At 47.5% G+C, this 24,664-nt stretch overlaps 1 non-coding gene across 1 annotated transcript in view; it reads right to left on the bottom strand.

The window, feature by feature from the left end:
* Positions 1–967: 967 nt before the first annotated feature.
* The window catches only part of LOC123760257 (uncharacterized), a 94,140-nt gene continuing 70,443 nt past the window's right edge, over positions 968–24,664 (bottom strand). Inside the window, exons 7-8 of the transcript XR_011230893.1 lie at positions 22,060–22,241; positions 968–1,192 (exon numbers count right to left, since the gene is read on the bottom strand). This is a non-coding gene — a transcript (uncharacterized protein). The remainder of the gene's footprint in view (positions 1,193–22,059; positions 22,242–24,664) is intronic.

Below are 24,664 nucleotides of genomic sequence, written 5' to 3'. Positions count from 1 at the left end.
AAGTTATTATTATGTATCTTGCCATGGGTCCCAAGAAAGCCAGTTTAAGGTTCAATTCAAGAAAACACACGTGAGGATGACCATAGAGGAAAATCAAGGGATCATTCGTAAAGATGAAAATGGTACGGGTTGTTGAACTAGCTAAGCAGTACAACAAATCTATGTCAACTGTATGCACTGTTAATTGCTTAGAAAACAATATGCACTGTTAATTGCTTAGAAACAGGACATTAGGAGTGCTAAAGTGGCAAAAGGCATATCAACAACCTTAACCTTTATAAGGACACTGTGATGCCTTACTATGGATAAGTGTTACAACGTAGGAAAAAACAAGCCTCTATGGATAGATTTTTAGTGAGAAAAACAAGCAGAGAGCCACAAGCAGGTCCTAGTGGTATGCAGGCAAAACATACCAGAAAGAGAGAGTACCCTAGAGAAGTCATCACTGCCTGATGTTATAATGGAAGGGGACTCCCCTTCCAAACACTAACACCTCTCCTCCCCTCCCCCTCCTCACCACTTTCCATACACCAACAGGAGTCATCAATAAAGGTAAGGAATAACTTGTACATACTTTAGTACTAAAGATTTGGGTGAATTATATATAAAATTTTCTTTTAATTTAAAATTTTTTGGGGGTGTGAAACAGATTAATACAATTTTCATTATTTCTTATGAGAAAATTCACTTCGGCTTACAAATTTTTGGGTTACGAACCGTCTCTGGGAACGGATTAAATTCATAAGCTGAGGTACACTATTTGGAGTCTTAAATTACCACTTTTTATACCAAAAATATGCAAATTAGTGAAAATGACGACTGGTCATATTTTGCCCAAATCCCCCTGCAGTTTTCAAAATACAATGCCTATCGGAAATATGATCCATGAGCATTCTTTTTTGTGTGCGTGTGGGTGATTGCACATATTTGGAGTTTTAAACTGGGAAACATGGGTAATAATAAAAACTATTTTTCTATATTTTTATTTCTCCTGAACTTTAAGAAACTCGATAAAAAATCATCTGCTGAGGCGTAGAAACATGGCATGTTTACATTCTGGGCTGTCCTCAGGTAGATACTTATCATAGAATCCAGAGAGAAACTCCTCCACCTTGAAGCCAAAACGCTGATACAAAATGAGTGCTGGATTTGTTGCAGAAACATGTAGAGTCACGTCTTTACCCATGCATGTCTGTGGCCAAAGAGAAATGCTTACTGTAACTATTGGTTAGTAATTAATATAATGAGGGGGATGGGAGTGGGGCTAAGGAGAGGAGGGGCCAGGAAAGTGGGTGTAGGGAAAGAGGTAGGTAGGTAGGTATGGGTGGTGGAGGAAAAGGGACAAGAGGTTGTTACCTGGAAAGGATGGGGGGGATAAGGAAAAAGAGGTAGGAAGATAAGCACAGAGGGAAGAAGTAGGAAGGTATGGAGGGACAGGAAAGAGATAGGCAGATGAGAAAGATGAAGGTGGTGGGTGAAGTAGTGTGGCTACTCACGTCAATAAAACTTGTAAATTAATTTAAACTTCTTATAAATACATATTATGCAGGTCTTTTTGTTGATGACGCAGTTCTTTTGAGAAAGGCAATTGTCGATCAGGTGCAAGTTTTATTGATGTGATTGAGGTGTTTGTGTGGGTTTATACATCTCATTCCTGTAATATACTAAATAAACACTTTATTCTCAAACTGACCTTCCTTATGACCCCCATGCATATATTCATTGAACTACCATGGATAATTCTGGCAATATTATTGGAACAGCTACTCAATGCACTATTCACAATAAGAACTCTCCACAGCATTTAATAACATTCCAAACTCCAAATATGCTCATTACTCTCCAGAGAAAGACCATTCACTTTGTTATATGCTTTCTTAATTTATAAAATGTATGTGGCATTTATTAACACTCATATGCTCTGTTCCATTAGTTTGTTTCACAATGGAACCTGGAGCATATCTGGGAGAGGGTTTCGGGAGTTCTACTCTCCACGCTCTGTCTGAGGCCAGGCTTGAACCAACTTTGTTCACTGAATTATTTCAGTTTTTCTGGGGGGAGCCCTGTCGGCTCCCCGGAGCTATCCCAGGCTGATATGCTAATGTCAGACTTTGGCATCAGTCATGTGTATGGAGTTCTTAGGCCTGCCGGGGACCACGGCCAGAACCGGGCCCCCTCAGAGAGGCAAGGGGAGCAATGGCCTATAGAAGCCCCCGTGTAGTTGGAAGCATTCTATGTCTGCCATCGACCGGAACAGGCACCCAGAAAGGTAAGCGCCCCAAAACAAACCCCTATTCTGGTTAAAATTGCTACCAAAAACCGAACTAGTGGATAGAACTCCCCAACCGAAAACAAGCAAACTAGTGTGACGTCACACACTGCCGCGTCGCTGTCTGCACAGCTCCCCCCTCCCCGGGAGGGGGAAGGGGGAGCCCCAGACCCCCCACGCCGGCTACCCACACCTCAGTTCTTGAGGTTGATGCTATAGGCGATGGTCGTGTGCTCTGGCTCCGGTGTCGCTACTGCACTGTGCTTTGTGTGTGGTGTTAGTTTTGTGGGTGCGAGAGCCAGGAGTTATCTTCAGTACTCGGGCTGCATGCGCCTAGGGCTGCCTTCCCTAGGTGCCCTGTAAGTACTGCCCTTGGGGCTTGGGGCCACCTTCCACAGGCTCCTCGGGGTCTGCCTCTGCTGGTCCGTTTTCCCTTTCAGTTTTTCGGCCGCCTGTTGGGCTCTTGGGTGTTCTGTTCTCCCTTGTTACCGGCAGGTAAGAGGCAGTTTGCACTGGTAGGGGCGCAGGGTGCTGCTCAGCTTGTATTTCCCGACATCGCGGCCGGCTCTGTTCCTTGGGGTTCACTGTCCTCTTCCGGGGTTTTGTTTTTCTTTTTGTTTTTGCCTGGTGGGGGGTTCTGTCATTTTATTCAGTTTGTTTTTGCCCTTCCACTGTTCTCCTCGGTGGCGCCCCCTGCTAGGTCCCCGTGAGTGTACACGTCCCTGGGGTTCAGCTTTAGAAGTTTGCTTGGTAGTTTTGGGCACCGGTTTGCAGCACCCTGCCTGGGACTACCTGAGCGCGAGTCCTCTTAAAGTAAACGCTCAGGACCCTGGGAATCCCCTAGGGGGCGCGTGGGTCCGATGGATGTGACCCCGGAGTCCCCACTCGCTGTGTGCGAGTTTGAGGGTTGCTCGGTCCCCTTGTCTCAGGGTGACCCTCATTGTTTTTGCCTCTGCCACGCTGCCTGTTGGGTCGGTGATACTTTCGACCCTGAGTCCTGTGAGTGTTGCTGCTTGCTTGTGACTCAATTTACCCAATCCTCTGATGATTCTATTCGGGTACAGGCGGCACGTGCGTTGCAGTCTAGGTTTCGTCTGTCGCAACGCGCTCGATTGGTTGCTTCCCCGGATGCCCCGGGGCTGCCCCGCTTTGCTTTTCGAGACCCGGACTTGGGTGTGGGGGTCGCTTCGATCCTGGTTCAGTCCGCACCTCCTCGTCCTTCCCCTTCTGTTCGTTCTGGTCCCCCGCCCCTGCTTCCGGCCCCGAAGCGTCTGAGGGTTTCGGGGTCGAAGCAGGGGTTACTTGATCTCGAGACTCGGGCAGCTTCGGGGGTTGCCCCTTCCGGGGGGGCGGCAGAGGCATTTGAGTCTTGTCTCCCGGCCGAAGCTTCTGGGTCTGACCAGTGGGCCCCCCTTCCTCCAGCTTTTCCGGCTGCTCCGTCCTTGTCTTGTGGGGTCGGGGCTTGGGGAGAGGACTCGGCCTCGGGTCCTGTGGTGACGGACCTCGAGGCTGGGGAGGGGCTGACTTGGGGGCCTTGGGCCCCGCTGGACCCCGCCTGCGTTTTTCTTCCCACTGAGCGGGGCTTATTGTTACAAGGAGTGGGGTTTTCTTTTCCCCCCTCTGCGTACGAGTTGGATTTGGTGTCGGCCCCTCCCCGGGTTCGGTTCCGTGTTCCCCCGGGTACGTCGGTTCCGTCCTTCCGGAGGTTTTCGGCTTATCGCATCCAACCTGGTGTGGTGCAAGCGGCCTTTGCAGCTTACCTCCTGCGTGACCCGGATTATGCCTCGGAAATGGATCCGTCCACGTTCAGGTTTGGGACTTCGTTCCCTTTCTGGCTCCGTTACGAGGTTCCGGAGTCGTCCTGGCTAGCAGACTGCGCCTTGTTTGGTCTGGATTCCTGGCATTCCTTCTGTCGTTCCCGCACGCTGGAGTGGCGGGAAGCTTCCACGGTGCTTCAGGTTTTCCTGGGGGGTGAACTTGAGTACCTGAACGAGTGCTTGTTTGCCCCTGCCCTTCCCCGCGATGTGGGCGTTATTCAGCTCCATGTGCAGGTTCCCTCCCTTTCAGCGGCTCTCGTGGCGGAGGACTTGCGCGCCCGGGGCCTTTTGTGTTCGGCCTTGCGGTTCTTTTCCCTCCTGGAGCTGTCTTCGGATTGGCTCATGGAGGATGTGGGGACGCTTGGGTCCGTCCCGGGGTCCGGCACCTTGTCCTCGGCTGCGCGTTCGTCGGCTGCCTTGTTGAAGCTGTTCACCCCAATTTTGCGGGATGCGGTTTCCCTGTTCTATGCTTCCCGTCTCGCGTGTCGGCAGGCGGTGCTGGGTTCCTCCGTGGAATCTGCTTGGGCTCTGGCTCTTAGGCGTTCTTCACCTTTTTGTCTTCTCCTGTTTGGGGAGTCGGCCGTGGCGCAGTTTATTCAGGCTGCGTCGGCGGCTTGTCGTCCGATGTCGGACTTGTTGGTTTTCCGGGGGTCCCGGGGTGGGTCTTCCCGGAAAGGTCGTGCCAGGGCTCGGGGTTCCTTTCGTCGTGGTAGGCCTCTGGTGTCAGGTTTGGGGTTGGCTCCTCCTGCGGACCCTCCCTCGTCTGGTCGGCGCGGTGTTCGCGCTGTGCGGGGTTCTGGTTCTCGTACGGGTCGCCGGCCCTTTCGCGGTTTGCCCCCTTGACGGGGCGATGGGGGGGCGGCTTGTGCTGTTCGCCCGCGCCTGGTCCCACGATTCGTGGGCCTTTCGGGTCGTGTCTCGCGGCCTGCGGTGGCGTTGGGTGGCCCCTCCCCCCTTTGGGGGGTCGGGCTGGCAGGGCAGGTTTCTTCCCCTGCGCTCTGTCGAGTCGTCTTGGAGTGGGTACGCTTGGGCGTCGTCGAAACGACGACGTCCCTCAGTTGGGTTTCCCGTCTGTTTCCGGTTCCGAAACGGGACTGCGCGGACCTGCAGTTCATTCTGGACTTGTCCCGTCTGAACCCCTGGGTTCATTGCCCCTCCTTTCGGATGACTACACTGTCTCAGGTTCGGCTCCTCTTGGAGCCGGGAGCTTAGATGGTGTCCCTGGACCTCCGGGACGCTTATTGGCATGTCCCGATTCATTCGCGGTTCAGGGACTGGCTCGGTTTTGTTGTGGGGCGTCTGAGTTACCACTTTCGTTGTCTCCCGTTCGGGTTGAACCTGGCACCTTGCGTGTTCACGCGCCTTACACGGGTTGTGGTGGCTCGTTTGCGTCTCCTAGGTGTTCGGGTGTTGGCCTACCTCGACGACTGGCTGGTTTGGGCTCCCAGCCAGTCAGCTTGCTTGCTAGCCAGGGATTTGGTTCTTTCCCAGCTCGCCGAGTTCGGGTTCTTGGTGAACTGGAGGAAGTCCCATCTGGTTCCCTCTCAGGTTCGGACTTGGCTGGGTCTCGTGTGGGACTCTCGAACCGCCTCCTTGTCTCTCCCTCCGGAGTCTCTCTTGCGGCTGCGGTCCCGCCTTCGTCTGTTTCTGGAGGGCCCTCGGGTCACCCGGCGGTTGCTCGAGGGGCTGTGCGGGAGCCTGAACTTCGCGATGGTGGTCTACCCGCCGGGTCGGGTTTGGCTTCGACGGCTGTTCTGGTTCCTTCGGGGTTCCCCCTTCCGCCTCTCTCGCGATCGCAGAGTTCGACCCCCGGGGGCCTTGCGTCGGTTGCTGCGTCACCGGCTTCCTCTTCGGGCTTTTCGGGGTTCAGTGCCTTGGCGCCTACCCGAGCCCTCGCTCGATGTGTACACGGATGCGTCGTCTCTCGGCTGGGGTTTTGTGACCAGTGCTCACCAGGCCGGCCAGGGGCGTTGGGATCCGTCCTTCCGTCGAGCTCACAGTACGGTGCGGGAGTTCGCGGCAGTGTGGTTTGCTCTGGGGAAGATTCGGGTGGCCCGCGGATCGACGATTCGGCTCCATTCGGACTGCTCTCCGGTGGTTCATTGCCTGAACCGCGGGGGTTCGATGCGGTCCTTGTCTCTTTGGGGTTGGTCGCTTCGGGTGACTCGTCTGCTGAGTTCTCGGGGTTTGGCTCTCCTGGCGGTTCACGTACGGGGCGTGTCCAACGTCTTGGCCGACGCCCCGTCTCGCTTCGTTCCCCTCTCCACGGAGTGGACGGTCGACGACGAGTCCTTCCGTTGGCTTTGCCAGACGTTCGGGCGCCCCGAAGTGGACCTCTTTGCCTCGGCGTGGTCGCGGCGTCTTCCCGTTTATGCGGCGCCCTTCCCCGATTGCGAGGCCGTCGGGGTCGATGCTTTTCGGCTAGACTGGTCGAGGTGGGGGTTCCTGTACCTCTTTCCCCCGGTTCGGCTGTTGCTCCAGGTCCTGACTCGCTTAGAGACTTACCGGGGGAGAGTTGTCCTTCTGGCCCCTTGGTGGCTGACCCAGCCTTGGTTTCAGGCGCTGGTTGCTCGGTGTCCGAACCCGAGGGTTTTCCCGCGGCTCCGCCTCTTTCAGCAGATCGGGCCAGTACGTCACGTAGCTGGTTCGATCTTCTCTTCGAGTCTTCGCGTATGGTTTTTTTGACTCGAGTCTATCATCATCTCTATGGTGATCAGGTGGCCTCCTTGTTGGTGTCCCACCTGAGGGCTTCTTCTCGGCGGCAGTATGAAGTTTCCTGGCGGTCCTTCCGTTTCTTTTTGTGTCTTCGTCGTGTTAGCTCCTTGTCTGTTCGGGTGGTCTTGTCCTTCCTCTCGTGGTTGTTTCAGGACCGTCATCTTATGCCTAACACTGTCGCTTCGTATCGTGCGGCGCTGGCGGAGCCGCTTCAGCTTGCTTTCGGTATCGATGTTACGTCTGCGCCGTTTCGCAAGCTGTCTCGTGCATTGTTTCACCTCCGGCCTGCTCATGCGTCGCCTGAGCCGTCCTGGTCTTTGGACAGAGTGCTCGCTTTCCTTTCATCTCCTCGTTTCATTGTGGCCCCTTCGGTCCAGGATTGTTTTTCCAAGGCACTTTTCTTGTTGGCTTTGGCCTCTGGGGGTCGGGTAGGGGAGCTTCATGCTCTCCTCCGGCGCAGGGGTTTCTGCTCTTTTGGTCGTGGTGATAGTTTTGTTCGTTTGCAGCCGTCTCCTTTTCTGGCGAAGAATGAGACTGCTGCGTTCCGGAGGGGTCCATGGGTGGTTGATGCTTGGTTGGTCAGGCCGGGGGTGCATTATGTTTTGTGTCCGGTTGCGGCGCTTCGCCGTTATTTGCGCGCCACAGCTTCTGTGTCCGGGGACGCGCTGTGGGTTGATCCGGTTTCCCTTCTTCCCTGTTCGCGGGTTCGGGTCTCTCAGGCCGTCCTGTAACACGGGTTCGGGTTCCTCTCACTTTACTTCCTTCTTTCTACTCCCTCTACCCGTATTCTTACTTATTATTCTCTACCAAGGGACTCCAAAACTTTTACCAAAGCCAACTCCACGCCCCGTGGTCCTAAGACGATTGACCGACTTAGGATTCTACACCCAGTATGACGTGACCTAAGCTCTGATCAAAACCCTAGAGTCGCCTCTATGCTGCCACCACCAGACCAGCTCTACAGAGCAATGATCGAGGTCTGGATCGATCACGCTAATTAATCAACCTTGGGGCTTGATCCCCACTAGTAGTTTATAACCTCGGAAACTTGAGTGTGGAATTAATTAGATGGGGATGATGAATTCCGATCCGATGTTAGAATCGGCGCCCAATGCAACTCTGCCTCGTGTGGACCACGTGACCAGGACAAGTTTACACATAACCAAATGGAAACAATAAAATGCAAATTAATAACAAATTTAATTTATTAAAAGAAAACTAAAACAAAATCTAAATGTGTTCACTCCCTATCACTTTAACACTCCCTACTTGACCTGAATGGCAAATGAGAAGACTATTTCTATACATAACCATAGCAACTATACCTCTATGTTTCCCAGCTCTCGGTGTTGGGGCTGGTCTTGGGGAGAGGTAAGATGTTTTGACCTCTCCCAGCTGCTCGGCAGATCACACTGATTTTTTCCTTGTCTGGACTACCCCAGACAGAGTATTGTATCCTTCCGCCTAGTCAAAGTCCTACCCAGTTACTAGCAAGGTTTAAGTTATAACAATTAACCTCTGTTGTACTTAATTGATCCAGACTGGTTGAATTATTTTACTGAATTAAATTACAAACATCTAACGGCAGAGCTGTTCCCGATCCCCAGAATGGTTAATTGAACTTTGAGAAATACTAGACATGTCAACCCTGCTGACCTATGACCGCCGGTCACTCCGCCTTAAAAGTTAGATCTGATTCGTGACGTCACTGATGGTGACTTAAACTCAATAATTAGAATACTCTTGATATTGTATCCAGTACTATTATACAATACAATTTTAATGCAAAATGAATAAAGGCTAATTTTCTCTAAATTACTGAATACTATAGGATGATTCATTATACGCAGTTATGAACAAAGCGTCGGTTATTTCCACCGTGAATTCCCCTGGGGGTCAGGTCACCATGCGGCTCAGCTTCCCATTCTCTTTTGTCGATAAACCACTCTGGATAATTCTTACAACAGCCTAGTTTGTTACAACCCCCCCGCACAAGCACTTAGTAAACCTTGTTAATTTGTTAAAATTCACGAGGTTTAGTATCCAAACCCACAATTCAACTCATGCCACAAACAAAAGCTAACCTAACTAATAAAATTTGACAAATAATAGTCCAACATCATAATGAACATGTTCATATTTCATAAATTTCTCAGCTGTCAACTGACAGCAATCCTCCAATATCAGGAAACATACATCCTATCCTTACTGACATAGCTAAATAACATGTCCCTACTCTACCATCAAAGACTAGCTACTAAATTCTCTTGGCTCTTCACTAGCCAAGTCCATGTGTCCTCTAGAGCCGGCCACACCGTGCTCAAACAAACATTAAAGTTATATCATCAGACTGAACTTTCAGTCATCCGGGAGCGTACTACGGAACTATCAGGTACACATCCGTGTACTAACCACTCCCCATCAAGGAACACACCTAACGTTTATTACATGTATCTAAAAATAAAAATTCCTATACTATATCACAGGTTACGGCTGACTGTACAGCCAAGTGTTCTCACTCACTAGAAGTGTCAATGTTTATATTGGTCCGCCTCTCCTGTGTTCAAACATTCTGAAAAAAAAATAGCACAACATAATTTTCCATAACCGTTTGTTCTGGGCTGAGACAATTACACAGGGGCTTCGATTTTGATTACTGACCAATTTATAGTTAAATTTTCATATATTATACCAGAATTATTTTAAATCTGTTTTTCAACATTTATAAAGAATTGATTCTAACTCTGTTTTTCAACATTTAAACAAAAGTGTCCAGATGTTCTTTACACAGATGTTCAGAGCCACTTTGTTGTTTGTATCAATTGTTCATATTGAGTAAACGAGAAAAAAAAATCGATGCTGCTGGATGCTGAATGTAGTCGCTGACGATGACGGTGTCGATCTTGCTTCTCCCCATGTGTAGACATCAATACCTGGTCCTCTTGTACTCCCATCCGGTACTACTGAATGACGACAGAGTGTAGTAGAGCTGAGTGCCAAGTGACAGCTGTAGAATACTGTTACTTCGGCCATTAATCTTGCTCTCGACAGTCCACACGCCTTCGTATCAATCACAGTTCACACGGTAGTCTTGATGTTAAACTTGTCGCAGATGACCACAGCAGAGCAGGACTGGATGTACCAACGGTGTCTCTTAGCAGGAGTGGTGTCAGAAGGTCGTAGAGGCGGGTTGCTTGTTTGCAGAACAGGTGAATCTCGTCTTCCATCATTGCTCACGTCATCTCAGGCGTTTCTTGATGTCACCAGGTTACTAGGCCGTAAACACCAACTGTGTATACCCTCGTACCGCCGACTTTAGGCCCAAAGGAGACAATTTTGCGACCTTCTATTGGCGAGTCCCGGTACTCTGTAGGGAAACCGTGCCTTCCACCTGTGACCGCCTTACTTCCGCTTTCTCGTTACTTCAGATGACGTAATCATTAATCTTCCGGCGAAATTCTTGAGTACTGCTACGTGCTTTCCATTTCTTGACCTCTCCTCCAACACTGCTGGAATGGCTGCAGTCTTGATGACGCAGCAGGTGGGTAGTGGTGATCTCGAGACAGCTACCCCGGCGTTGTATGGCACCTCCGGTGACTGCCATAATGTGGACAGCTCGCTGGCCCTGACAACCTCGTTAGTGACGTGAGGCGTCGGCCGGGTGACTCTTGGACAGTCACTTATCCCCAAAGTAACTGATGTATGGGTTACTGGGTCTGGTGGGGGAGGGCTTTGTGTAACGTGCCTCCCCCCTCGGTCTTTACAGACATGGGTTCACGTGTGGCTGGAACAACTGGGTCGGTGTACCAATCAGACCTGGGAACAGACAGACACAACACAGCGGAAGCCTAGATATACTCTGGGTTTGGTGGAGGTGGAACCCCAGAGCACGGTAAAGTTGCTACCTGAGTCAAGTATAGACATAGTACATCTCATTGCCTTTACAGGAAAATCTAATGAATACTAAATTATACTAACCAAGGAAGTTACTTTACTGTATAGCGCGAGATCTCGTCACCATAGGGTGGCGAGACTGCACCTGACTACTGATGAGCGATGACAGAGGGTCATCCTCATCTTCTGACTCGTCGGTGAAGCCATGAGTCAGCCCTGCTGAGTCAGGAACTAGACCCGCTGAAGGCAGTTCTAATTCCTCTCTAGCATGATATTGTTTCAATTTATTTACATGAATTGTCCTTTCCACCTGGTCCTCGAACACTCCTTTTATAACAAGATTAACCGGCCCCGCCCTTTTAATTACTCTATATGGTCCTCGCCACCTCGGAGCTAGTTTCCTGCTCTGATTGGCGGGCGCAGCCTCATTTACTCTCAATACGAGGCTTCCTTCCTTCAACTCAAGAGGGCGCACTTTCTTGTCATAAAAATGAGCATACCGAGTCCGTGCCTTCTTGGACGCTTCGGCTGCAATATTCCATGCATTTCTCATTTTTCCAAGGACCTCTGAAGGATAGTCCTCCCCGTATGCAACATTATGTCTGTTAAGCAGACCTGACGGGAAATTGCATGAATTACCAGTAAACAAATGAAGTGGTTGGGTGTTAATTGATTGGTGGATGGCAGTATTCAAGGCGAACTGAACATAGGGTAGGTGTTCATCCCAGGTGTTTGCATCATGTTCAGCAAGGATTGCAAGCATATCCTTGACTGAACGATTAGTCCGTTCCGTCATTCCGTTTGCTTGTGGGTGGTAGGCCGTTGTAAAAGCCGAAGTTGTCTCTAAAATCTTACAAACTTCTCTAAATATATTCCCATTGAATTCTTGACCCCGGTCAGAGACTAAAACTTTAGGAGGTCCGAATACAGTAACGAACCTACGCAAGAACGCATCTGCAACCGTACGAGAATCCTTCTGAGGTAATGCAACTAGTGTAGTGTATCTAGACAGATGGTCAACTAGTACCAACACATATCTGTTACCTGAATGACTGTGGTGTAAATCAATCAGATCGGCCCCCACACGATCTAACGGTTCACGAATTTCAGGAAATTCCTGAAGTGGGGCTTGTACCTTAAGGGTACCTTTCCTCCTCTGGCAACGAGGGCACGACTTCACGAAATTGATTACCTCAGAAAGTAATCCTGGAAAATAAAATAGAGACTTTGCTTTTAAGTGCGTTTTAAAGATCCCCAGATGCCCTGCAATTTTTGAAGCATGCGCAAGCTTTAACGCTGATGACCGCAACGCATCCGGAATAACTAGCTGAAATACTGCCCTATCATTCTGGCTATTAACATAATACAGGACGCCCTGTTTCATCTCAAAATCATGTATAGGTAAATTCTTTTTCTTTTTCGGGTATTTTCCTCCCTCTAAATACTCAATAATCTCTTTCCATCTCGGCTCGTTCATCTGGTATTCTCTCATTTTATCCGATGGAATGGTTTCAATATTTTCATTAATCTGCATTGCCGCTATATTTCTACTTAGCGTATCTGGCACAACATGGGCTGGACCAGGCTTGTACAAAATCTGGAACGAGTGGGCCGAAAGTTCGTGAGACCAGCGTGACATTCGTGGGCATTTTGTTCGCTTTTTAAATATGTGTGTTAATGCTCGATGGTCTGTGTAGATTACAAAATGCCGCTGAAATAGGTAAGGCTCGAAATACCTAACTGATTCTACTACTGCCAGTGCCTCCCGATCCGTAGCTGAATAACGAACTTCAGGTCCTTTGACCTTCCTACTGAAATAGGCTACTGGATGGGGTAAATTATCTGCGTCTCGCTGAATTAAGCACCCGCCAATAGCTATACCGCTGGCGTCAGTGTGCACTTCCCACTCTTTCTCAAAATCAGGAATAGCCAATACCGGTGTCGTGATTAGTTGGTCTTTCAGTTTGCGATAGGCCTCGTCATGTTCAGATTTCCACACAAACTTCGCATTTTTCTTTGTCAGATCAGTCAGGGGTGCTGAAATGCCAGCGAAACCTTCAATATGACGACGAAAATATCCGGCCGCCCCCAAAAACCTACGCACGTCCTTTGCTGTCCTTGGAGTAGGCATGTCAGCAATGGCGCGGCAAGAATCTGGGTCAGGTCGGACACCGTCTGGGCACACCTGGAACCCCAGAAATTTGAATTTCTGAGCCGCCAAGGTGCACTTCTGAACATTCAGCCTGAAACCTGCCTGATCTAACAACTTCAAAGTCTCAGTCAAGTCCTGCAGGTGTTCCTCAAACGTCCTGGAATATATCACAACATCATCCAGGTACGCTAAAGAATGCCTACCCAGTACCGGACTAAGGATAAAGTTGATGGCCCTCTGAAACGACGAAGGCGCTGTCTTCAAACCAAACGGCATCCTACGGAATTGATAAGTGTGCCTACCATCCGAGAATGCTGTTTTTTCCCTATCTTGTTCTGCCACCGGAATCGCCCAATACGCCGATTTTGCGTCAAGAGTTGAGAAATACTTAGCAGCACCAAATTGATCTATTATCTCCTGTATTCGGGGCAACGGATACACATCACCCTTAGTTAATTCGTTCACCTTCCGGTAGTCAACACAGAAACGATAACTACCGTCCGGTTTCCGAACTAGCACAACAGGAGAGAGCCACGGTGACGTACTAGGCTCTATCACGCCCTGTCTCAACATTTTCTGGCACTCCTCCCTGATAATGTTCTTTGCCTGTTCCGGCAACCTCCACTGTCTTGTGTACACAGGCAAATGATCACCAGTTGGAATGGTGTGCTCGATCTTATCAAGGAGACCAATCTGGTCATCCTCTGTCGCAAACAATTTCGGGAATTTTCGTAAAACTCCTCTCAGTGCCTTCCTATCCGCCTGTGCAACATGTTGCAAATCAAGTGCTGAAATTAATTTTTCTATTTCCTCTACATTCTGTGCAACATTTCTCGTTTCGTATTGTACTTTGGATGGTGTTTTAGTTTTCAACATATTCAGTGCACTACATTGTGCAGTGACGGCTGGCGTCTCAGCTGACTCATGGTGAAAGATTTCTGTGTCCTCCACCATGGTTCCCTGAGATACCCTATCACCTGCCCTGAAGCGAAAAGTCTTATGTGAAAGATTGACAACTGGAATGAGTGCACCTTTATCGAGCACTACAACTAAGTGATGAGGAATTAATAAACTATCACATCTCCCAGCCACCTGAAGGGTGGTACCTGGTTGTATGTGACGTCCCACGGCTACTTTAATAAATTTAACAGAATGTGGTGGGCAACTCTGTTTGGTCAATGCATGCAATGCGCATGACCTCTTAACTGTGTCTGGAAGAGACTTAAAAATCAATTTTGGATAGTGCGCATTATATTTCAGCTTCCTCTTAATTGAAGCTACAACTGGGGGATGGTCGATCATCTCCACTGGGTAGGAAGTCTGTCCCAACTGCAACCTGCAGTTCCTAGCCCCTTTTTGAGCAGACAAGGAATAATCAAATCGCGACAGAAAATCAGTTCCCATTAAGATGTGACCAGGAAAATCAAGGTTCTCTACGATCGTACATGTGTGAGGCTGCAATGCCCCATCAATCTCAAAATTAACTGTACCTTGACCTACGATCTCAATCTTTTCCCCATTGACTGCTGTTAGTGTCTTTGCGCAACGTTGAAGACGTGCATACTTAAAATTGCTGAAGGCTGACTTTTTAATTACCGTTGCCTGGCTTCCTGTATCAACAAAAGCTGTCAATCTCACACCTTCCACTTTCACCTCAAAAGTAGGCCTACCATCACTAGGAGCCTGCTTTCATGCTTTCGTAGGAGTGACTTCGCAATCCCTCTGTATATGCCCGCGCTTCCAGCAGGAGTAACACCTCCGCGGATCTCTGTTGGTACCCCGCGCAGGGTGGCTCGAACTTGCAGCTGAGAGCTGCTTCCCGCCTGATGAACCCGCGCCACAGTTCCTCGGCTTGGCTCCCTCGCCTTTACTTAACGCCTCTACGTATGGCGACAACTGAGTGCCCGGCGTCTCCGTGCGCATCTGCCTGTCTAAGGCTGTGGCGGCCTGGGGTTGGGGTTGAGGTATGGTGTGGGTGGCCTGGGGTTGGGGTGCGGATTGGGGTTGGGGTCGAGGTATGGTGTGGGTGGCCTCGGGTTGGGGTGTGGATGGAGGTTGGGGTTGAGGTATGGTGTGGGTGGCCTCGGGTTGGGGTGTGGATTGAGGTTGGGGTTGAGGTATGGTGTGGGTGACCTCAGGCTGGGGTGTGGATTGAGGTTGGGGTGGGTATGGGGTGGCCTGGGGCTGGAATGGGTATGGGTATGGGTATGGGGTGGCCTGGGGTTGGAATGGGTATGGGTATGGGGTGGCCTGGGGTTGGAATGGGTATGGGTATGGGGTGGCCTGGGGTTGGAATGGGTATGGAGTGGCCTGGGGTTGGGGGAAGGGTTGGTATGGGAACTGAGGATGGGGTTGGTATGGGAATTGAGGATGGGGTTGGTATGGGAATTGAGGATGGGGTTGGGGTTGTTGTAGTGACGGATGAGGTGTACCTAGGTGGTCCCCAGTGGTGTCGGAAGAGGTGCTGTCCTCTACATTTCCACTTCCACTCCCACTGGTCCCCACTGACTGGTAATTATCTGGGTTAAACATTTTCTGTGATTCCTGGTGTGCCACGTCTCTTCTAAACTACCCTATAGTACACCCTCGACCCGGACTCACTACAACCGTGATCTTACACAAATAAAAAAAAATCACAACTCTCTTCTAAGAGAAAACCACTAAATTCCCAAAATAGGAAATACACCGATTTATCGAGAGAATCGCTGAAGTGAATCCAATGAATGAGTGTCTGCCCCGCACTCGTGTCTGACCGTGAAATATCCCGCAGTTCTATTGCTGAAACCTAAGTCCTTTACGTTAACAAAAAAAATTAAAGAATCTAATTTATATAAAACAAATTAAATGATAACGCCACTAACGCGCAGCACTCGTGATGGATTAATAAAGAATATTTACTGTACTTGAATACTAAACGCGCTTGAAGTGAGCAGCGTGGCCCCTGATGACTGGTGGAGCGGGACCAGCTGCGCTGAAAAAAAAACTAAGTCCCGCGCTTTTTCGCTTAAACGCTGAAAAATCAAAATCTTTGTTCTGAAGGAAAATAACTAGTTTTACGTTAATAAACCGCTCTAGCGATTAATATAGACACCCAGGACCTATAAATGCTTACTAAAAATTGAATTTTTATCAAAAACTGCGTTTTTACTCAATTGCTGGACTCTGCCAATTTTTCTGACTCCGAGGGAAAAAATTCTATCACCCCAAATATCACAAAACTCGTTTAATTCACAAAAATTTGGGTTTCTCGTTCCCAGATATAAATACGTTATTATTTACTACTGACGTTGTATACAGAACAATACTGACACTTCGGGCGGTTTCGACACTCACTAATTCGAATTTTCGTCAAAATCCGAGATTTTCACCTCAAATGGACTCTGACAAAATTACAACACGATTTTCTCGAAAAATAACTAAATTCGGCAAAAATGTACTTATCACTGTTTAATGCTTACGGACAGAATTACGTCCCTTGCGCGCACTAGAGAGTAATACTGACTCTAGGATATACACGAAACCTGAAAATTAGAATTTCCGCCAAAAAGTCAGATTCTAGCCCAAGCTGGACTTAGAAAATTTTCCACCTACGTTTCTACTGAAAACAGAATTCTAACTCTACAAACACAATTTTACCGTCTTACTGGTAAAAACTAGAAAATATCACTCGCATCGACTGGAGAATCCTAATGATACCCAGATCATACACGTGACCCATGAATACAAATTAATTACAGTTAACGACTTTCCGACATTGACTTAGCCGAAAACTTATCCCAAAATACTTAGAAATATTCCACGGACTCTATTAATCATTTACACGCAACTTTAAAATCCCTTAAACTCCTTCACTTATCTATCGTGACCGACATATAGCCCTAAGTCCAGAGGATTAACTACACTCTAGCAACAACGCCTCTGACTTAGACTAATACAACAGGGAATAGGAAAACTTAATGTACGCACTTAGCCTAATATGCAAGAAAATGCTAAACACTTTGATAAAAAAAAATTTTAACCGGGGATTGAATTTAAGGGGAAAAAAAATTAATCTAGAACAACGCAAATAAACGGAAATTACTTTATAAATTTAAGTATACTTAATTCAAAAATGCACTCGACTTAATCTTATAATTGTTCCTACCGGCTCGCCGTACCACACCTAGCCTAGGGGCCACACCCTCTAGGTTCCAACAGAGCGACACGCAGCTTTCAGCAACAATTATGACTAGGGACGACTCAACCTCCACTAAGTGTGCGATCACTTAGTTGTTGAATCGCTGCTAGGTAGGTTACTAGTCCGTCCCTCGGAGGCCGCAACGCCCTTCACGGATTACGTTTTTCCTAGCGTTTTGGGTCGTCTAATAACGCCCTCGGACTATCTACTGGCGTCCCACAGATATATCCGCCCCCGACAGCCCTCAAGGAACTGCTGTTGAGAGTATGGCGGCTCCCAACACCTCTGAATTAATTGCAATGGGTCGAGTATGGTACCCAGTCCAATCAACTCGGAGCGGTCTCCTTTTCAATAAATCTATTTTAACAGCCTAATCTTACTAACTAAGCCTTAATCATATCAGCCCGCATGACCCAAGATTCGCCAATCCCCACTCAAACGCACTTGTGGGGCGCACTGCTAATCCTGACCCGCGGCTGTCTCCTTAGCATCCGCGCACGTGTTCGAACGGCTAGACGCGTGAGCCTTTCAACAATTTCAAACAAAATTGTTGAAACCACCGCTGTGCACCATTGTAACACGGGTTTGGGTTCCTCTCACTTTACTTCCTTCTTTCTACTCCCTCTACCCGTATTCTTACTTATTATTCTCTACCAAGGGACTCCAAAACTTTTACCAAAGCCAACTCCACGCCCCGTGGTCCTAAGACGATTGACCGACTTAGGATTCTACACCCAGTATGACGTGACCTAAGCTCTGATCAAAACCCTAGAGTCGCCTCTATGCTGCCACCACCAGACCAGCTCTACAGAGCAATGATCGAGGTCTGGATCGATCACGCTAATTAATCAACCTTGGGGCTTGATCCCCACTAGTAGTTTATAACCTCGGAAACTTGAGTGTGGAATTAATTAGATGGGGATGATGAATTCCGATCCGATGTTAGAATCGGCGCCCAATGCAACTCTGCCTTGTGTGGACCACGTGACCAGGACAAGTTTACACATAACCAAATGGAAACAATAAAATGCAAATTAATAACAAATTTAATTTATTAAAAGAAAACTAAAACAAAATCTAAATGTGTTCACTCCCTATCACTTTAACACTCCCTACTTGACCTGAATGGCAAATGAGAAGACTATTTCTATACATAACCATAGCAACTATACCTCTATGTTTCCCAGCTCTCGGTGTTGGGGCTGGTCTTGGGGAGAGGTAAGATGTTTTGACCTCTCCCAGCTGCTCGGCAGATCACACTGATTTTTTCCTTGTCTGGACTACCCCAGACAGAGTATTGTATCCTTCCGCCTAGTCAAAGTCCTACCCAGTTACTAGCAAGGTTTAAGTTATAACAATTAACCTCTGTTGTACTTAATTGATCCAGACTGGTTGAATTATTTTACTGAATTAAATTACAAACATCTAACGGCAGAGCTGTTCCCGATCCCCAGAATGGTTAATTGAACTTTGAGAAATACTAGACATGTCAACCCTGCTGACCTATGACCGCCGGTCACTCCGCCTTAAAAGTTAGATCTGATTCGTGACGTCACTGATGGTGACTTAAACTCAATAATTAGAATACTCTTGATATTGTATCCAGTACTATTATACAATACAATTTTAATGCAAAATGAATAAAGGCTAATTTTCTCTAAATTACTGAATACTATAGGATGATTCATTATACGCAGTTATGAACAAAGCGTCGGTTATTTCCACCGCGAATTCCCCTGGGGGTCAGGTCACCATGCGGCTCAGCTTCCCATTCTCTTTTGTCGATAAACCACTCTGGATAATTCTTACAACAGCCTAGTTTGTTACAGTCCGCAGGGTTATTAGGTCCAGCCAGCCTGCGGTCTATCCCCGTGCCCATGACGTTCGTAAGTTCGCGGCTCTTGCTGCCGTCTTTGGGAATATGTCTTGGTCTGATATTCGGGCGTGGGGATTTTGGCGGTCAAACAGGGTCCTGGCTGCTCGTTACCTTGTGAATGTCCCTGGGCCTCGTCGGGCCTGTGTTGCTTTGGGTCGGCGGTTGCAGCCAGTTGTCTCGGCTTCAAGTTGAGGGGTGAGCGACGACTGTCTCCTGGGTAAGTCCCTCTTTTTCTGTCTGTGGGTAGTTAGCTCCGGGGAGCCGACGGGGCTCCCCCCAGAAAACCAGCGTTGAATGTAATGAAACGCCATTTTCTGGGCGAGTCCCGGAGGCTCCCCGGCATCCCTCCCTCCCTCCGGTCGGCGGTTTTTCGCGTTTTTGGCATCCAGCCTCTAGAACTGAGGTGTGGGTAGCCGGTGCGGGGGGTCTGGGGCTCCCCCTTCCCCCTCCCGGGGAGGGGGGAGCTGCGCAGACAGCGGCGCGGCAGTGTGTGACGTCACACTAGTTTGCTTGTTTTCGGTTGGGGAGTTCTATCCACTAGTTCGGTTTTTGGTAGCAATTTTAACCAGAATAGGGGTTTGTTTTGGGGCGCTTACCTTTCTGGGTGCCTGTTCCGGTCAATGGCAGACATAGAATGCTTCCAACTACACGGGGGCTTCTATAGGCCATTGCTCCCCTTGCCTCTCTGAGGGGGCTCGGTTCTGGCCGTGGTCCCCGGTAGGCCTAAGAACTCCATACACATGACTGATACCAAAGTCTGACATTAGCATATCAGCCTGGGATAGCTCCGGGGAGCCTCCGGGACTCGCCCAGAAAATGGCGTTTCATTACATTCAACGTTGGTTTTTTGTTTATTCTTTCATTCACTACGCTGCCATACAATTTGTTCATTACACTTGATAAACAATTGCCTCTTACACTCATGAAGTCCTCTTACTTTTACATAAATATTTTGGTTTGTTGTTGGGCTTAAGGCCTATGAACCTGAAGGATGATTAAGGCCACAACAATAGCTTAATGACCACCCAGCAAGAATAATTTAGCCCTGGATTATGTTCCATACTAAATTCTATACATGTATACTGAGAAACCAAGTGATCAGCCAATACTCCAGATATTCCATTTATTGTTTTAAATCAGATATTATGTAGCATTCATCTTAATACAAGCACATACAGTTATCAAACAGGTTCTTCAATAATCTTTCATTTTTCACATAATGACAAGTCATTAATTATGAAAAGAGGCACCAAGCCAGGGAGACTATGTAGCACCATCAAATGTGCGGGATATTCAAAAGGTGCTAAAGATCACCAAGGATGCCAGTACTAGAACAAAAGTGCATAAGGCAAACAATACCAAAGGTATCTGATTCACCAAGGATTCTATAAAGGGACAGGTGACTGCGAGGGACAGTCGGAGAGCAAGACGCAAGCATAATGACAAGTAAACTGATGTATATCCTTAAGCTTAAAACATGTGCAATATCAGTATAGCACATCGCCTACTTACTCATTCCTCAATTCCTGCATTTAAAATTCTGATTTGGTTAAATATGACTGCATAGCTGGCATTGTTGATCATATAGTGTAAGCTTTCTATGTTCTAGCTACAGGTATTTTCTTACTGTATCAGTAATAACCCTTAAACGGTGCAACTGTTAAATGCAGACAGAAAGTGTTTCTGGCGGCTGCATTCCAGCGGTGTGCAAGAAAAACAATTGTCCTGAAAAAATTATTTCTTTTGACATTATTAATTAACCTTCAGGAAGCACAAAACCACCAAGTAAAAAGTCTCGACCTCTTGTGTTTCAGCTCAAGTGGTCTGGAGACGTTGCATTTTTGTTTGGGCAGAAATGAGGCAAGGTGCCGCATAGAAAAACTGTGTTGATTTATTTTCATTGTTTCGCACTTTATTTAGTCTTTTGGTGCTAACATGTTGCATTAATGCATTAAAGGTGGTGTTTATTATGTTTAACTTTGAAAATACTGTAGAAAGTAAGCACACACACACCACACACGATTTTGGTCTATGATTTGCACCCTCTAAGAGTTAACCAAGCAATAATTAGCAATCAAGTTAGCAAAATTCACGGTAAAGAAACTCTAGTAATTATTGAAGGAATTATTTTCTACAATGTTTTGTTCCACTCTGGAACATCTTCAGGTAAAGAAAGAATACATAATACCTTCGATTAAACTATATTGATATGACCACCACAAAGCTTTCGAGAAGACTGCCTGTCATCTACAAGCTGCTGCCCCTAGAAACCATATGCAAAGTGTACATAACAACACTCACTAGAAACATGATAGTAGATAATACAAAAATCCTGGAATCCACCACTGACCAAACGAGGTGTCGTTATGGAATTCATAACACTACCTCTACCGAGTTCTCCCTGCCCACCAAAAGTACCAAAGTTTCACTAAACGCCTTACCCAATGCCTGACTGGCCCTTTCCCCCTTATTCCTACCTCATTCCCCTATTCCTTACTGTTCAATTGCCCACATATTCTTTTGACCCTTCACTTCACCCCCACAAAACCTCATCCCTTCCACATGTGTATTGAACCCCAATTTGCACCTTATGTATTCTTTCTTTACCAAAAGATGTTCCAGGATGGAATGAAACATTGTAAAAAATATATCCTTTATTAATTACTAGAGTGTCTTTACCGTGAATTTTGGTAATTCGATTGTTCTTCTCAATACTGACACTAAGACATTAGAAGCATAGAGAGCTTACACTATAAAATTAACAATGCCAGCAACAATGCCAGCAATGTGGTCACATTTAAACAAATATGCTTAAAGGAACACCCGTTGCCCAAGTATACCAACATCAAAATTCTTACTCTATATAAATCTAGCACATTAAATCTTCCCTCAAACTCTTTCAACCCTTCCAACCTCTTATATTTTAATTTATCCCATCCCCCCCTTCCCTTACATTTGACACAGCAGTAAAAGCCTGGTCTTCGTGGGGTGGATGATGATGGATCTCAGGCCCAGTCTTCCCAACCATTTATCATGTGATACAAGGTTGTTTGTACCACTGTGGTAAGCAATGGGGCCATCACATCCCATGCAAACTGCCAATTTGGTTTATATTTAATTGAAACTGACTAATTAATAGTTGTATACTGATTAACTTACTTAAATCAAGTGATAGAGAACAAATGTGGCAATACCAGCATGTGGCCATTCTGGGTGCACTAGCAGGAATGACAGGTATACCATATTGAAGCCTGTGTCAGGAACGAGCACCCCAAACCCCACCACTAAGCTACGGTAGAGGACAACACAAGTATGATCTGGATACTGTAGCACTTCTGACACTGTAATGAATAAACACTTAGTTACTAATTAGTTTAACAGAGCATAGATGAAAACTGCTAGTTTAAAGACATGCTATTAAATGACTCTTCGATCTAAATAAATATAAAAGTAAAATTGATTTAAAATAGTACTTTCTGTATAGCCCCCTAGTCACTCCATACCCCAAGGAATGAACAAAATTTCAAATATCTCGCATGAGATTTTCACACACTTGCCAATTACACTGTTTAACTTTTTTTTCTGGATAGCAAATGTTATTTCCAAATTGATTATTATGCCTCCAATGTATAGAAAATGGCTATTATTCCCAAGCAACTTTACTTTCTGTGGGAGCTCTGTTGGCTCCCTGAAGCTGTCATACACTGATCAGTTCTATCAGTTGTGGAGTTATATCTGCCTACCAGGGACCACGAGCCAGAACTTGGTCCCCTCACAGAGATGCAGGAAACAATGGCCTGTGATCACTTTACATTTAAAGGTTATCACCTTTGCCATCACCTAGGTAAGGTGCCCAGAAAGATTGGCGAATCAAAACCAACCACTGAATGGTTAAACACAACACTGCAGCCCCAAAATTGTCAAAAGAACTCTCCAACAATGAAAACAAACAACCAAACTTTTGTGAAATTAGCCTCCCTCCCCCCAGCTAGTTTGCTCCACCATCCTCCTCCTTGCTGGGGGGCAGAGAGAGCCAGCCCGGACCAGCCAGGCCCCACACTGGCCAATTCTAGGCTGATGTCTGTGCCTGATGGCCGTCGTCAATCTGACTCTGGTTTTCCTTTTATGAGTGGTGTTTTTTGCCTTTGGGCCGAGTTCTTACATGGAAGTATGTGTGAGCCAAACATTTAGTGCCTGGGGCTGCACATGCTCAGAGTTTTCTTCCCCTGTATGCTCTGCAAGTACCAGTACTGTACTACTTTTTCCTGGGGAGTTCGAGACACACTCCTTTTAGGGGCCTTCCTTGGTTCAGCTGGTCTTTGGTGTGGGTACGCCGATGGTCTGTGACTTCTGTCTTTCCTTTGGTTTGGGAGCGTTTAGGGCTGGTAGGGTGCACTGTGGTCTGCATGGCCTGCTATTAAGTTAGCACACGGCATGCCAAAGTTTTTCTCTGGCTACTCGTTTGCTGCAGTCTGGTCATGGTCTCTGGGGTTTCTTGAAGAATTTATCATTTGGATTCTGTTTTACTTGCCTCTTGGGCTTGAGGGTTCATGCCTTGGGTGTGCAGGGTGGCTAGCCTTGGGTGTGCAGGGTGGCTAGCCTTGGGTGTGCAGGGTGGCTAGCCTTGGGTGTGCAGGGTGGCTAGCCTTGGGTGTGCAGGGTGGCTAGCCTTGGGTGTGCAGGGTGGCTAGCCTTGGGTGTGCAGGGTGGCTAGCCTTGGGTGTGCAGGGTGGCTAGCCTTGGGTGTGCAGGGTGGAACATCCTTGCTGTCCCCTTGGTTTGTTCTTTGGCTTCAGGCGGTGTGATTGCTTGCATTGACAGGGTTTACCAGCATAGTGGACCCCAGTACCTAGACTTCCTGCAGGACTAATTCACCCTGCAGGCCCTGGGAAAACCCCTGCAGGCTCAGTTGTACTATGGATACCACTCCGAAGTCCACTTTTGCTTTGAGCAAATTTGAGGGTTGTTCATAGTATGTGCCACCTGGCACTGTTCATACATTCTGCCTCCGCCATTCTGCCTGTTGGGTCGGAGACACCTTCGACCCTGAGTCATATGGGACTTGTTCTTTTCCCCGCCTTGTGCTCCAGCTCCCTCATTCCTCTGCAGAAGCCCAGAGATATCAGACAGCTGTCACCCTACATCGCAGGTTTTCTGTTTTGCCGTGTGCCAGGTTGTAATTACCTAAGTGTAGTTAAAGGATGAGAGCTACGCTCGTGGTGTCCGTCTTCCCAACACTTTTCGTCATGTAACGCTTTGAAACTACTGAGTTTTGGCCTCCACCACCTTCTCACCTAACTTGTTATAACTTGAGTTCCAGGTTGCCCAGTTGGATGCCCAAGATCTGCCCTATTTTGTGTTTAGGGACTTGGGTCTGGGGGTGTTGATCAATTCGATAGTGATTCCGTCTGCACACCGTCTTCCTTCCCTGGTGAGCTGGTTTTGCCAGTTTCCCCCTGCTTCCAGCTCCAAAACATCTGAAGGGAGGGGGGGGGGGGGGGGGGAATGGCCAAAGATACTTCACCCTTTTGAGAGCTATATTATTGTCTCAATAAACACACACACACACGCGCGCACACACACACACACACACACACGAAGAGATATTTGACATCCAGTACCTTCCTCCCTTGGGAAAGAGTGATCACGTCCTGTTAGACATTGATTATGCTTTAAGATATCATCTAGAAGAAAATGGGGACATTGAAACAGTTGATAAACTCGATTTAAGGAGAGGACACTATGGGGAACTTCAAAATTTTTT

The sequence above is a fragment of the Procambarus clarkii genome, chromosome 39 (genome assembly GCF_040958095.1).
Source record: "Procambarus clarkii isolate CNS0578487 chromosome 39, FALCON_Pclarkii_2.0, whole genome shotgun sequence".
Lineage (NCBI taxonomy): Eukaryota > Metazoa > Arthropoda > Malacostraca > Decapoda > Cambaridae > Procambarus > Procambarus clarkii.
The sequence above is the reverse complement of the archived record's forward strand: the minus strand, read 5'-3'. Positions and strand labels throughout refer to the sequence as shown.